The 13,561-nt window shown below is 38.0% G+C and overlaps 1 long non-coding RNA gene across 1 annotated transcript; it reads right to left on the bottom strand.

The window, feature by feature from the left end:
• Positions 1 to 2,364: 2,364 nt before the first annotated feature.
• On the bottom strand, positions 2,365 to 4,086 carry LOC110877285. The gene is made up of 2 exons (XR_002556904.2): positions 3,499 to 4,086; positions 2,365 to 2,582 (listed from the first exon to the last, which is right to left on the bottom strand). It is a non-coding gene; the product is annotated as an uncharacterized LOC110877285 (long non-coding RNA).
• Positions 4,087 to 13,561: the final 9,475 nt, after the last annotated feature.

Raw genomic sequence — 13,561 nt, 5'->3', positions numbered from 1 at the left:
AGATCAAAGTCAGACAAGCCATGTGCAGGCAATGATTCAGGTTCATCAAAACTAGAAGAGCCAGTTACTGAGGTAACAACTGAGAATTCAGGTTTAACAATGGATGATGCAAATTTTCCACCATTGTTGAACAAGAATTCAAAATCACCCAAGGACAGTCAGGCTTGGGTGAAACTGTTCAAATGAAAAACCTGACTTGCCGGAGTTCCCAGGTTGGTAAGAGTGGAACATGAATCGGCACATTTCATGAGAAATTTCATTCTGGTGATTTTTCGCCTTACATGTGGTAAATCAGGGACATTAAGTTGTACTTGATTTTCTACAAATGTTGTTTGGGATTTAAAACTGAAATTGTAAAATCTGTCATGTGTATGAAGAAAACAATGTGATGAAGTAACCCCGAACCTACAAATGTTTGGTAAACAAACTAACTTTTCCGGAAAAACCATTTTGATTGAAACAAACTTAAGTGTTTTGAAACCATAATAGGAAAATAGTTTGTTGTCAGGGGGAGTTCTGATTGTTTATGCCAAGTGGATGGAGAATTGAAGTGATTCTCATCAAGTTGTCAAGTTTGTACAGTTTGTTTTCAAATTTTCCCAGAAAATCAAAATTGAAACATATTTTGATTTTAGGGGGAGAAAAATTTTAAAAAAAATTAGAAAATTTGAAAATGTCAAAAACATCGAAAAAATCAAAAATGAGTTTCGTTGCGAAAAAGAGGAAATGATAGTAAATCAGTGGACTATCACAGCATGCTAAAGATATGAATTGTCAAATGTGATAAACGGTCTCACTAAAGATGTGACGATAGGCTCAGCTAGACTAGTAGATTTGCGATAACGATACAAACTTAAATGTAAAAGCCTAGTTCTAGTGGGAAACATGGTTGAAAGCATAGTACTTAGTTTTGTTCTTCGTGATTGTGTACCTACTCAGTAATCGCTGAATGCCAAAAAGCATAAAAACCGGTTAAGTTTGTGAACTTTCACTACTTTGCTGAAAAGTCGCTGTGATTGTGCATTTCATTTTGCAAAGATTTAAACTTGTTTGATTTCTTTATTTTGTTTAAGCATCGGACATCCTCTGCGTATACATGAGTATCGACCTGGATGTTGTTGCCTAAACGTTCTGCTTTATTTTCTTTGGTGTTTCGTTTAAGCTTTGGACCTCCTCTGCGTATACGGAAGTATCGACCTGGTGGTTAAAGCCTAAACAACTTCAACTTGTTTTATTTTCTTATTTTGTTTTATTTCCTTTATGTTTCTTATTTTGAAAAATCCAAAAAGATTTTCGACAACTGATGGTGAAAAGCTGATATTCAAATCTCAAAGGCTAAACATGATGAACAGACAAGTTGGTTAAATGGTTTGAAATGTTTAAGATGATTCATTAATTTGAATCAGAATTTGGTCTCAAATGTTTAGTTGATTCAGTTAGTTGAATCACAATATTGTTTGTTCTTATTAGTGTTTGAGATTTGTGTAGGTGTTTGAGCTGAACAGAGAAAAAGCCAGGATATAATTTCAAACGTGATAACGAATTCCAGACAGCGATCCCAACTCGATGATAGGGGGAGTCTGACGAGAGTTAGATCCAGAGAAAGATCCAGGTACATGATTCCAGGAAGAAGTTCCTGAAGAAGACATGATTCCAGGAAGAGGCCCTCCTGAAGAAGACCGATCGAGATTGAAGAGTATCATGTTTGAAGACTCTCACTGAAGATTCCGTCAACATTCAAGGGGGAGTCTGTTGGTGCAGTTGTCTGTCGACTACATCCTCGTTCGAGTCTTAGTTAAAGAAAGACAAGCCACTACGAGTTTAACTACGAATTGACTGCGGCAATATCCAAGGGGGAGTTTGTTGATGCATTTATTGTCTATTGCCTTCGTCAATTCGTGTCGTAGTGAAAAGCCGGAAGAAATCAAGCTCATAATGTCACAAGTAGATAAAATTAGCAAGGTGTCATTTTGGTAATTAATGAGAAATCTCATTAATTCCAATGACATATAAATAGGAGAGTTATGTCATAAGTTGTAAGGCTTAGAAGACTTTTGAAGACTTTTGCTCCATTTGTGATTTTGGTGATTCAAGTCTAGAGAGAGAAAGTCTAGAGAGAGAAAGTATACTCTCCACGTGATTTTACTTTGTACACGTCATCTTTATCAATAAAATCACGGTTCTAGTACGTTATTGTGTGTTCGGTCACACACGTTCATGGATTCCGCACGTCGAACGTTCGTTACGCAATCGAACGGCGTCAAAACTGGTCCTACAAGTCTTTTGAAACGTAGCGTATGTTAAATGATATTTTGAATATGAAAAACAGGGGACCGCTCCTTTTACAAATGGGTCATGCCCAAATTTCGTTAGAAAAGTACGTTGTTATTTAAATAACTTAAGAGAAAAATTATGGGCGTTACAAGGGCTGACGTGTCACTCTTACAGATATCAAAACTAAAAACCAATCCATAACATAAAATAAAATATCCAAATTATATTTATTACATTACTGAAATAAAGATTCTTGACCAGGAACTTCCTAACGATCCTCACTGAAATCCCAGATCATCCCATGTTACCTGTAAAACAAATAGGAAAAACACAAAAAGAAAAATACAGCTGAGCCAAAAATTGCTCAGTAACGGAGAAATCAACAGTACAAGTAAAGTCATATCAGCGGAAGCGAAACACAACAGAACAGAACTGAGACTGAACTGAAACGGTCATTGACACGATTACTGAAAACAAATGCAGGCGCATAACTGATGCAAAGACTGATACACGAACCGATCTGAAAGTGCAACGGAAACTGATACGGAAACAAAAATAAGTAATATACATCACTGATACCGAACCCAACAAAAACTAATGTTGAGACTGATACATTGTTGGCCATGATAACTAAAACAATTTATCTTGTATAAACGAACTTATTATAAAACATCATTTAACTAATCTAGTATTCATATAAGAAGATTTTATGACCTATCAAATGAAACATTTGAACAAATTAAATTCTAATAATTATTTATTATTTTGAACAACATTAAATAATACTGTTATTGTCAAAACAAGATACTTGGCAAAACTATTTTCTTATGATAAACATCTGAATTTAATCAATAAAATAACTTATCAAATTATTTAGCGAATCATTTTTAGAAAAAATAACAAATTATCTAACTCTGAAAACTCACATGCCAAACCATTACACACACTCACATGAAACCCACCTTCACACACACACATAGCATACTCTACACACACTCATGTATACACCACAAACTCACACTCACACATGCAACATACACTCATACAAATCAAATCAAAACATACAGTATACACCTGCAAACACACACGACGCACACACACACACACACCGAATGGAACACACACACATCCTTCTCTTTCTCTTTGAATAACAAGTCGCCGGAACACAAAACATCCTAACCAATTATACGTTTGAATAGATCAACAAGAACTCGATATAATTACCTCAAGAGATCTGGTAAACAGAATATATTAGAGCGGAGCCATACACGACAAAGCAAGAACGAGTCAGGCGGCGGCAAATTAACGAGCATGTGAGAGTCGCGGCTAGAACTTGGGAGGCTTTTGCGATTGGTGTTATGGGTCGCGGTGGTGTGGTATAGCCACGGTAATAACCGAAGATGGTAGCGAGTGCCAGTAATTGTTGGTGCACTTCGGTGAAAAAGGTGTGGTGGCGGATGATGGTTGTTTCGACCTGAGCAGCGGCAGCGGGTCTGTTTCGTGGAGGCAAGGTGGTGCGGTTGTGAGGAAGCTTGTTTGCCAGAGAAGTGTGACGGTGGTTTTGACTAAGCCTTTTCTTCGGTGAAGTCTAACTACGATTCGTGTGGTGAAGATGCGGCAGTGGTGATCCGTCGAACACGGAGGTGGTCGATATGATAGTGGTAGGTTGTGGTCGTTGGCGAGTGGTGACGCGGCCGGAGACGGAAACAGATAAGAATGATTTCTTTTATAAGGTTTAAAGGTTTAAAGGTTTATAGAGGGATCAATGTCGGTTATTAGGAGGGGATCAGAATTTAAAAAGTAAACATGGGATGGGCCTAATTAGGAGGATGAAAACAGAGATAGTATTTAATATTAATGTTGAACGACTTTTGCGAAGGTTGAAACGAAGCATGGTTTGAAAAATTAAATCTTTGGTCAACTCACCTAAATTAAATCCATTTGCTATACTATCCGATTATTTATTTCCTAACACCAACTTGCAAAAACATGTATACACCATAAAATTTTTGTTTTTATTTCATTAACAAAATCTGCTTCTAAAATGAAGCATACATTTTAAAGTATATTTAACTTTCTAAATATATTTAGTTCATCTAATTAATTTATTTCCCAAAACTTTCTATTAAAACAAATAAATAAAGAAATTTGTATTCATATAATATATATTATAAAAATTTTTGAATATTACATCACAGATGGATGAAAAGACTCCCATGCAGGCACTGAAAAACATGCTGCATGAAAACAAATTCATTTACGACACCCGACAGGAACCCAAAACGGATGTCGTAATAGAGATTTTCTTTGTTCATCCCCTTTCGATTACTATCTGGCGTGCATTCCCGCACGTGCTGTTGGTCGACGTGACGTACAAAACAAATATCTACAACATGCCATTTGTCCAGGTTATGGGTTTGACGTTGACCAACAAGTCTTTTTGTGTTGCACATGCCGTTATTTGCAAAGAACGAAGGGATAACTTCATATGGGTGCTTGAAAGGATTAAGTCAATGTTGCGTGAGTGTATGATGCCACGTGTGATAGTCACGGATAGAGAGCTAGCCCTGATTAACGCGTGTGCTAAAGTATTCCCGAACGCATCTATGTTTCTATGTCGGTTTCACATCGAACAAAATATCTGTAAACATTGCAACCAAGGGTTCAATAAAGAAGATTGGAATAATTTTATGTCGTACTGGCAGAGAGTGTGCGACTCTGTTACAAAGCCTATATACGAATACAACTTGCGTAAATTGTATAACCGACTTGTGGCGTGCAACCGCTTAACTAAGTGTGTATCTTCAACAAATGACCCATACAATCCATTATATTTACACACGCTTTTAGATTTTATTATTTTACTTTTGCAGGGGTCTTTAATTATGTGTATGATAACTGGCTCAAAGACTATAAAGAAATGTTTCTTTTTGCATGGACTAATAAGAGTCGCAACTTTGGTCAGCGCACCACTAAAAAGTTGAGAGCCAGCACACAAATTTTATAAGATACGTAACGCACAGGGGTTCATTGTACCGAATCGTGAGGTGTGTTATTGATATAGTTCAAACTTAGATGGGGAAATACAAAAAAGTTTCACCGAAAGCATCGAAAAACGATGAACCACCACAGACGACAACCACTATTGGAAAACCTACGTGGAAAGGTTTCCCATAGAGCACTTGATTTGCTAGAAGAAGAGCTAATGAGGAAGCTAGAGGTGTTGTATAAACTTAACGCATCATGTGGTTGCCATATGTGGCTTAGTTGTTGGTTGTCGTGTGCTTGTAGGCTAGAAAATTAAAGACATACAGGTAAAAAATCTTAAACATACAAACATTTTCTTATTTAATACGATTCTAGCAGGTTACACATTGTATTGATTTAACTGTGCAGGGCGTAAGATACAACTCGAAGACTTAGAGGTGTTATGGCATAAGCTTGATTTACAACCATGTAAACTGATAGAAGAGGAGGTCGATGTTGTAGAAGAGCTTAATATTGTGCGTTAACAATTAGAGTCGCAATCCCCCGCTCAGAAAAAAAGTTTGCTTTCAAAGATAAAAGCGGTATTGACCCCAACTAAATCAACTAAGAAACCACCGATTGTCCAGCAAGATACTCGCGGTCGGCCTACTTCAAAAAAGGTACAACAAAGGTTTGAAGAAGCTGCGAGGGTGGATGAAGCTGCGAGAAACAGCTCCTATGGTGAGGCAGGCAACGTATATGCAGATTCCCCACAACATAGGTACGATTTACCTCGACACAGCGATCATACGTACCGTCACAGAGCTCTCGTGGAACTAGTTTGGCTGTAAAGTCTGAAAAACCTAAAATGCAACGAAGCCGGACAAAGAGTTCTAAAAAGGAGACGTTGGATGATCATGGGTTTCCATTAATAAAGGGGGACGAGATTGTTAACCATTAAGAGGTATAAGCGACAGATTCCATCTGAGTTACGCCCTTACATATCTTGTATACAAGATGTGATTCAAGATGGTTATTGTGGCTATCGGTCTACGGTTGTTGGGTTAGGTTTTGGGGAACACGTATGGCCCCATGTTCGAAATGATTTAGTACTGAAGATTGATCATAGCGTATCTTTATGGTGGCCTATATTCGAAGCATGGGGCGAAGGAGAATTTAACCGGATACGTAATAGCATCCCTTGGCATTCAGTGCGTGCTTGCCCCGAAAGACACTGGATGGAAATGCCCCACGCAGGGCTTCTCCTAGCGCAAAGGTATAATATCGTCATCCACGTGCTATGTATTCAAGGGAGTTGTACTTTCTACCAGTTATTGGATACTCCTGAAGTGCCAGACCTTAAGCAAATACACTTGTACATGTTCACAGGGGACACTACATACATGTTAAGTTGGAAGGAGACTACCCCATGCCTACAGTGAACCGACTATGGTCGATACGCCGAAAATTTGCTACGAAACAGTGGGAAGAAATGTATAGGTCGTGGTTACAACGCTACACCGAGATAATGAACCCTAAATCAGACTCAGACAAAGAGCCGAGTATAAATGATATCTCAGATTAAACGGAAACTTGTATTTTTGTTAATATTTGTGTTATCGTAGAATTTTTATAATTATAATATTTGTATTATTTTAAAAATTATTAATAACAACAATATAAACACATTTATAATTTATATTATCAAAAATATAAATTATATTGTGTTATATAATTAAATAAAGAAATACCAACAAAATACAAAAACCTACCTTTATATACCCTACGTATAGAACCCTACGCATCGTATAGAAAACAAGAATTTACAAAACACCCTTGCTGCGTATAGCCTCAAATGAGGGGCAAATATGTAAAATGGCACTTCTTATACGCCACGTAGGGCTCTATACGATACGTATAGAAAAGGCGGACAAATTCCCCCCCAAAACTAGCTTTTAAATATTTTGTATCTGAAATTACGATTATACCCCTGGATAAAGCCTCGTATAGAACCTTTCCAGGGGTATAATGGTAATTCCTCTGGGTCAAAGCATCTTCGACTTTCTGGAACATTACCATTATACCCCTGGAAAGGGTCTATACAAGGCCAGATCTAGGGGCATAATTGACCTTTTACTACCTTTATATACGCTGCGTATAGCTCTATACGCATATACGAAGTTAGTCATAGATGCTTTGACCGTGTATAATTACCACTTACCCCTGAGAGGGATCTATACGCAGTATAAAAGACATTTTGCATGCTTTATATACGCTGTGTATAGCTCTATACACAACATATAAGCCTTCGTATAACCAGATTCACCCCCTATGCAGTTCAGTATAACCCCAAATCAAATACACACACATACGAGCGGGAACATAGGGTGATTACGTATTTGGACCGTATACGGAGCGTATTTGAAGCATAAAACAGGTAATTCTTCAACCCTAGTTCATTAATTTCGAATTTGTTATGTATTTCATCCGTAATTAAGTTGTATTTTAGGTAAATTGTAGAATTTGAAGGTTGTGGATTAGGTGTATTTGTTTTGTATTTTGATGGAGAGTGTGAAACCCGTGCCTTAAAGTGTATTAGTTTATGTGTTTTATTATATTTTCAGCGATAATGTGCCTCGAATGTGATAACTACGAAGGATTGTGATTTTACAGGTCAATCGCGTAATTCGATGTATTTAAAGTGGTTAGTGATGAAACGGAACAAGAACGGGTAATTATTAGAGAGAAATATCATTCGGGACTTGATTCGGGCCAAAAGTTAGCTTGAAAACACAAGATATACGAGAGAACAAAGTCTAGAGGCCTGTGGGTAACCAAGTTAAAGTTGATCTTTATACTTCATAAGTTGGCAGCAAGTCTCTAACGTATAATACGGTTCCGAAACGTAATGCACGGTGTGCGAAGCATGTATTTCCAGCAAGTCTTGACCGTAGCATACGGTTCTATGACCGTAGGTTACGGCTATATTAAAACAGCAAACATCATCTTCAATTAAGTGGAAGCAGCCAATACACACGCTATGTTGGACGATTAAAAAGGAATTTAATAGATAAAAAAGGAGGCATCAAAAGTCAAACCTAAACATCACACACATGACCATATTCACGTGAGTTTAGGAAGAAAAAGAAAAAAAAAACATTAAATTACATCATCATCCATCATCGCAGAGAATTGTATGAGGGACACGTACACATTGGAGGGTTATTGGGCCGGATATGTGTGAAGGTGGGCTGGACTTCTTTTCGACGGCACATGTGAAGAGACAGGCTTTTTCATCAACAACATTATCATCTCGACGGCAGACAAGGGGGGCACAAGGACCGAAGCCGGTGAAGATCAATCAATCTAGATGAGCGGCTAGTCTTTTATGGTTTCCTCCGGATGGAGGGTTTTTGTAAGTTGGATAATTTTATGTGTTTGTGACAATCGTATAACTCGGTGATCTAAGCATTCGATGCTTTTCACCTTGATTTGATTTATTGATTGTAGACAATTGCATTTATTTAAACCTTAATTTCTAAGCATTCAGTTCCCGAGAGTTCTAGTAATTGGGATATATTTGACATGGGGTTAGGGTTTGTAATTGTAATTGATAATCATTCGATAACCTCCCGTTATGTATTGACCGGAGTACTTAGTCGTTGGTTATCACAATTGATGAATTAGGTTAAACACTTATGTCTATGTGAGTGTTTCGATTAAACACATAATTGAATCTAGCTATAAAACCGGAAATCTGGAGGAACCATTGTTCTTTCTATTGATTTAAATCTCACAATTAGTTTGTAATTTTTAATTAATCCACAAATCAAACAATCATCAGTTTATTTTTTTATAGTTGTTAATAAATACTTAACATTACACACTTTCCACAATCCTCCTCTGGTTCGATATCCGACTTATCCTAGCTACTAGTTTATTTCGGTTTTTGCATGTCACTAACGACAGACATCAAAATGGCGCCGCTGCCGGGGAGTTGTGCGCTTAGTGCTAGTTTAGTTTAGTTTAGTTTGTTTGCTTTCGTTTTGCATAAAAAAAAATCCAAAAAGTATTTGCCTTTTCTAGGTAGTTTGTTTTTTTTCTTCTTTCACTTTTGTCTTTGTTTTCTTTTTGTTCGGTACTACTTTTCGTTTGCTACTTGTGCAGGAAATATGAGCTGGGAATATAAAGAATATGTTACATGCACAAGGTGTGGGTGCCAAGGACATTGGGCATTGATATGCCCAATGTTCAAGAGTAAGGCTGAACGTGATGAGTGGGTATGGTCCCAACGCATGCAAAGACAAGAAAATGCGGGTTACCAGGGTTATTCTTATCAAGATAGATATCAAGAAAAGATCGATGATATGGATTACCATCATGATCCAAATTGGGAGTACAGTGGTTATGAGATGGATGATGGTCACCGGTACAAGCCAGATTGGGGTTGTAATGGAAAGTCAGAATATTTTGAGGACTCTGGTTATGGAGGCAATGGTCATTTTAATGAATATGACTCATCAAGTTACGCCCAAGACATCCCTGATATATATCAGATTTATGAAGATGTAGTCAAGCTAGGTGAATTCATAGATGCACTATGCAATGAGCGGGTTAAAAGAGAGTCCGAGAAGTTAGGAAGCAACAATCAAGTGGACTCACAATCTCAAATATCTGAGTCAATCGCGGATTCCCAAGATGAGGTTTGTATTGAAGAACCAGATGTAGAGGCAGTAACTCCTGCACAGGTAATAGTTGATGATAATGATTCACCCGTCCGTTTAAATATGACCAGTGGTGCAATCCGTTTGGGTGCAAGTGTTGAAGATGAAGAGGAGAATGGGCCTATGATCCCAGTCCAGTTGGGTGAGTTCAAGACTGATAGGGCATTGATTGATCATGGGGCAAGCATAAGCATATTGGCGGGTCGAGTGTTTGATGAATACGATTTTTGTGAGCTTGAAGAGGTGGACACCACGATTGTGCTTGCAGACGGGTCAAGGAAACTATCTAGGGGGATGTTGAGAGGAATTGCTGTAAGAGTAGGCGATTGTTATTACCCCGAAGATTTCCTAGTTGTGGACCACACGCCATCCAATGTTGAAGGACAACCGCTAGTTATCTTAGGTCGGCCATTCTTGAAAACCGCAAAGGCTATCATTGATTGCAATGCTAATACGGTAAATATGGTCTTCGGGTCACGTAAGTTTCCTTAAACTTTATGTCTCACACTTGTGCTTATTCTAATATTTCTAATAAGTGTCATCCTCCAATTAATGAGGATGTCCCAAAAGAGAGTGTTGCTATGATTGACAGGTCGAAGGATGAAAAGGCCGTGAAGGATAAAGTGGTCAAATCTCCGTGGTGGCTCAAGATGAGAAACAAAAAGAGATCAGTCAAGTTAGAAAACGAGTCACCAAAGGATGCAACCGAATCCAAGAAGAGACCACTTGAGATGAATATGGGTGAGGTCTCACAGTTAAAGGAAAAGAAGAAGCCCGCGAGGAAAATTAAGGGTGAATTCTCACAGTCGATAGATTTCGATAACCCGGATCATTTGGATGCGATATGGAGTGGTGGATGGCAGTGGGATACTAACCATCCACCAGCGCAAGAGTTCTTTGCACGAGAGATGCCATTTGAACCACCGTGAGCTTAATCAGGTACGGTCTGGCTGAAGACCATTAAACTTAGCGCTCTCGGGAGGCAGCCCGAGGATGTAGAGTTTGTACTTTGTTTTGGTTTCGTTTTGGTGTGTTTGTGTTTTGACAGGTTTCTACGTTCCATCTCCACGGATGCAATGAATCAAGTGTGGGGATGTTTGGCAACATCCCCGGTGAGATATCAGAGAATCCCTGGATGCGTATTCTCCGGTTTTGAACGCAACAGTTACATCGCCACAGACACTTGATGATTTACTTATCAGGTTCATGTGTCTCTCTATCCTTTCTTTTATTTGTTTTTGTGTATTTGGTGGTGTGAACGTTTGTGTTGGGAATGGTGTTACGTGTCGCGTCGTCTAGTTATTAGTCGTTCATGGTTTGTTAGGTGGTATATCTCGAGTTTAGAGTATAAATTGCACCATACATTGGGGACAATGTATCCCAAGTGTGGGGATGCGGTAACTCGAGAGAGGGTTGGTAAGATTGTGATCTTAAATGCTTGAAGGGTTGAATTTGTGCTAAAAATTGAAAAATTTTGAAAATTTTTGTCTCAAGTATGCTTGAACTACATGAAAACCAACATTTTCAATTGCTAAAGGGTTTCTTGCCGATATTAAACTAACATAGATCCCTAGTCATGGTTGTCCCTTTAAGTTTCATGAGAGTATTTCTGACAAGTTTAGAAAATAGTTGAGAAGAGATGCCTAACTAGGGGTAACATGCTTTAGGAATTACACATGCTACGTGTCGGAAACCCATATTCCTTTTGTTCGGTGAGAGATTTGAGCCTACTAGATTGTTAGTTGAATTACAATAATTGTTCAATTGTTGAGAGTAGGCCATATGTTGCTTTGTGTTAGAACTTGTGTGGTTTGATACGTGCCGAGACTGTGGTTTAGCGTATGCACATAGATGATAAAGGCATTAGAATCCTTTCATTGTGTTATTTGTTGATTGTTTATCCACCCCACCTTAGTTAACCATGTTGAGCCTTTTACCTTTCGTTTGTAACACCTTGTTGACCCGTTTGAATACCAACCATGAATGACAAGTATGTTTAGAAGTATGTTATGAAAAAAAAAAAGAAAAGAAAAAAAAAGAAAGAAAAATCATTGTTATGTTCGTGTTAAATGAATGGGTCGAAAATCACCCAAAGTATTAGTATTATTGTGAATAAGTTGTCATGGTTTGGTATATTCATTTGTGTTCGCCAATAAACATAAAAAACCAAAAAATATTTCCCTACCTTTACCTTTAACCCGAAACCCAAAAGTCCTTTTGATATGTGTTACGTTATTTGATACAGTGGAGGTGTGATTGCTATACAAGCTTATGATTACAAAGTAGCGTATTTGGTTTTGAGTGAATTACATACTAGCACATTACACGCTAGTCTTGATTAAGCCGAGAGGAGTGATCAGTGTGAGGGGCGTGTGGCATGTGTGTAGTAATATAAGCATGCTAGTCTTAGTTAGGCAAGTAAATGCATATTGCTTATTCGTTAGATTGTCAATCTCGATTGTGTCAGTCTATGGGACGGGTATGACTTGGGATCTTAAACTGTTGATTCGGTAAGGGAGTTAATGGTGATTTGTTAATAAGGTGAGTAATGTTGGTAATGGTTGCTTGAGGACAATCAATGTTAAGGGTATGTTTGGCATGGAGCTTTTAGGAGCTTTTAGGAGCTTCTAGCTTTAAGCTTTTAAGAAAAAGCTCCTATTTAATAAAAAGTCTTGTTTGGTTGAAGGAGCTTTAAGCTTTTAGGTTAGGAGCTTTAAGCTTTTGGTTGAACGCTACTACTAGTAGCGTTTAGAAGGAGCTACAAGCTTTTAGGGAAAAATGACTATTTTAACCTCTCAAAATAAGAAACTTTTTAATGCACCAACTTTCTAAATTTTTAGTTATGTCCATTTTGGTAATTTTATACATTTTATTAAAAGCTCCAGCTACTCTACCAAACACCAAATATAACTAAAAAGCTACAGCTACTAGCTACCAGCTACAGCTACCAGCTTCCAGCCACCAGCTACCAGCTTCCAGCTTTCAGCTACCAGCCACCAGCTAATTTTGCCAAACATACCCTAAGTGTGGGGATGTGATGGAGAGTGTGAAACCCGTGCCTTAAAGTGTATTAGTTTATGCGTTTTATTATATTTTCAGCGATAATGTGCCTCGAATGTGATAACTACGAAGGATTGTGATTTTACAGGTCAATCGCGTAATTCGATGTATTTAAAGTGGTTAGCGATGAAACGGAACAAGAACGGGTAATTATTAGAGAGAAATATCATTCGGGACTTGATTCGGGCCAAAAGTTAGCTTGAAAACACAAGTTATACGAGAGAACAAAGTCTAGAGGCCTGTGGGTAACCAAGTTAAAGTTGATCTTTATACTTCATAAGTTGGCAGCAAGTCTCTAACGTATAATACGGTTCCGAAACGTAATGCACGGTGTGCGAAGCATGTATTTCCAGCAAGTCTTGACCGTAGCATACGGTTCTATGACCGTAGGTTACGGCTATATTAAAACAGCAAACATCATCTTCAATTAAGTGGAAGCAGCCAATACACACGCTATGTTGGACGATTAAAAAGGAATTTAATAGATAAAAAAGGAGGCATCAAAAGTCAAACCTAAACATCACACACATGACCAT

This window comes from Helianthus annuus, chromosome 9 (assembly GCF_002127325.2).
Source record: "Helianthus annuus cultivar XRQ/B chromosome 9, HanXRQr2.0-SUNRISE, whole genome shotgun sequence".
In the NCBI taxonomy this organism is placed as follows: Eukaryota; Viridiplantae; Streptophyta; class Magnoliopsida; order Asterales; family Asteraceae; genus Helianthus; species Helianthus annuus.
The sequence above is the reverse complement of the archived record's forward strand: the minus strand, read 5'-3'. Positions and strand labels throughout refer to the sequence as shown.